Source organism: Saccostrea cucullata, unplaced genomic scaffold (genome assembly GCF_032062105.1).
Source record: "Saccostrea cucullata isolate Sc308-1 unplaced genomic scaffold, CSIRO_AGI_Scuc_v1 ctg6495, whole genome shotgun sequence".
Classification (NCBI taxonomy): domain Eukaryota; kingdom Metazoa; phylum Mollusca; class Bivalvia; order Ostreida; family Ostreidae; genus Saccostrea; species Saccostrea cuccullata.
Genome location: NW_026928468.1, coordinates 32,305 through 34,857, shown reverse-complemented (window position 1 = coordinate 34,857; position 2,553 = coordinate 32,305). Strand labels below are relative to the sequence as shown.

The following is a 2,553-nucleotide window of genomic DNA, read 5'->3' as shown; positions in this document are numbered from 1 at the left end:
ATTCTGAATTTTGTTTTTATTTGTAGATGTCGTTCTATATAATTATACTGATACTGAACATTCAATAATGTTTATAATGAGGAAGCAAATAATAATGATATAAATATCTGGATAAAATGTAAGTGAGATAAACGAAAAAAATCACTCAAAACACTTAAGCCAATGTTTTAATATTTTTCAATCTCGCAGCACAAATAAACGTAATCCCACCTGTCACTCAAAAGAAAGAAAAGGACATTTGATGACCAAGTATTGAGATTACGAAAAGACGGAAGGTACATTGAAGCTCTTTGATTGGTTGTTAGGACATGGAAATTAGTATGTAATTCAATACGTAACCAGAAAATTAATAGAAAAGCAGATAAACTGAAAAGATTTCTTTCAAAGGTAGGTTCGAACCTAAAATATTCTCATTTCCAAATTTTCTTAATATTATATGACCAATAATTTATAATAAATCTGCTGAATTGCTTCGGGATATCCTTAAAAGAAGGAATCAAAGGATTTTGTAATCATTGCTTTACACCTATATTTAATTAACAAAAGCAATTTTCAAACGTACATGCATTATGTTCCTAAAAGAAAAAAAGAAGAGTTTTTCAATTCGCATATGTATCTTTTATGATGAATACCCGCTATATCTTTTTTTCGTCAAAAAAACTTTCTAAAAGCACATTTAATACACCTAAAACATTTTTTTGGTCTTTTTAATTACAGATGTCAGTCAAGGGATTGATGAGTGTCATTTTTCTTGTCCTTTTAGTTTCCTTGGTAGTCAGTGCTGGTGTGTATATAAACATTTTTCTTGTAAAACAATTTTCTAAATTCAAAATAATTCGAACGCTTTTCGGTAATAAGTTTATTCATTGGCTTTATTTTACTATAGCCGCTCATGATCGGAAACATGTACAAAGGCGAGAAGCTACCACCAATACTACAGCAGCGGGTCATACCACCTCACGGCCTCAAAACGGAGCAGGTGCTTTTATACCATTCCTGACTATTTCCTGGACAATGGGCTTGACATTCTTTGTTGGCTTGTTACTTCGAATGTAATCCTAAATGAACAATTTGATGTTCAATTTACAAAAACTGGTCCATTTTAATGCGACATTTTACTATATCTTATCATATGATATGTCTACTCTTTTCCAAATTATTCAACAAATATACGAGCATATTAAATTCTTAATCATGGTTCATGTAAGCAAACGATTAGTGTCTTTTACTTTTATGGCAACGAAAACAAATTTTTGGAAACGCAAAAAAAAAAAAAAAATTTTTAACCAGTCTATCTAGAGACATTAGAATTTTTGAGTTATCGGAATTGAAAATCTCAAAATTCAAATATATAATAAAAGCATAGGCCTTGAATGACAGTACGACACAAACATTCAAACAAAATTTTTGTTATTTATCTTTAGTAGTTTCATCTGAACACCAAGAAAATTTTTTTATAGAAATTTAGAAACATAATATAAAAACTTCAGTCTATTGAATTCCTCCCCTTATATAGTCAGTATCGTGTTCAAATTTCAATTTATAAAAACATTATAAACTTATTGGTCACTTTTACGAAATTGCTTCATGAGAGAATTAAAAAAGAATATTAGCAAATCAATATTTTTTTTAATCCACTTTGACTTATTTTTTTTTTTAAAATTTTTTAAAATTATATTGAATATACATTATTGTTAATATTTCCAAAGTTTCAATTGTTTAAAATTAAAAAAACCCGGAGATTTTTATTTTTAAAAACTTTTAATAAAAAAATAAGTACTGCGTTCTAAAAGAAATTTAAAAAAACTACACAATCAGAAGAAATGTTTGGGTTTTTTTTTAAAACTTAAATACTTGTCAGAGATAAAAATGATAACATCATTGGTTTCTTATTATATACATGTTGTATTTATGCAACAATATTCCTTTTCACCTGCATACAGAATTTATAACTATCAGTTAATTTCATACAGAAGAGAATTTCTAGATATGAAAAATTTCTTAAACGAGTTGATGAAGCAAGAAATCAGCAATTTGTTTAAAGTCATATTTTCTTAAGTGCTTTGTTGATACAATGACCTTATCAGCAAATACATTTTATTATTGAGTCAAATATTGACTGACTGTTTTTTCATATTCATTGTTAAGCCATTACCCGATCATGATATGGAGCACACGGCGGGTGTGAGCGATCGGTACCCAAAAGCGTAACAGATGACTGTACACACGGGCGGACATCCCTATCACTATATACCACCTGCTTTTCAAGAGGGCGTATACTTTTCCACTCCTTACTACAATAAGATTTTTTGACCATTGAACGCAGATGTCATAAGGTTTTGGAAGCACCGATTTAAGTTGTGATAAAACTGTGCAAAATACTTGTTGACTTTAATTGTTAATCTTGGCTTTACATAACAAATTCAACTATAAAACTAGGTAAAAATCTATTGCAAAGTATATTTTATTTTACGAAACAAACAATATTATCAATTGAGGTCAACCAGAAACACTCTAAATCTAATTTTGTTTATATTTACTGTAGAAGCAGAA

The 2,553-nt window shown here is 28.8% G+C and overlaps 1 long non-coding RNA gene across 1 annotated transcript; it reads left to right on the top strand.

The window, feature by feature from the left end:
• Positions 1 to 303: 303 nt before the first annotated feature.
• Positions 304 to 1,058, top strand: LOC134277692 (uncharacterized). Its single transcript, XR_009994310.1, has 3 exons — positions 304 to 387; positions 718 to 784; positions 887 to 1,058. It is a non-coding gene; the product is annotated as an uncharacterized LOC134277692 (long non-coding RNA).
• The last annotated feature ends 1,495 nt before the right edge of the window (positions 1,059 to 2,553 follow it).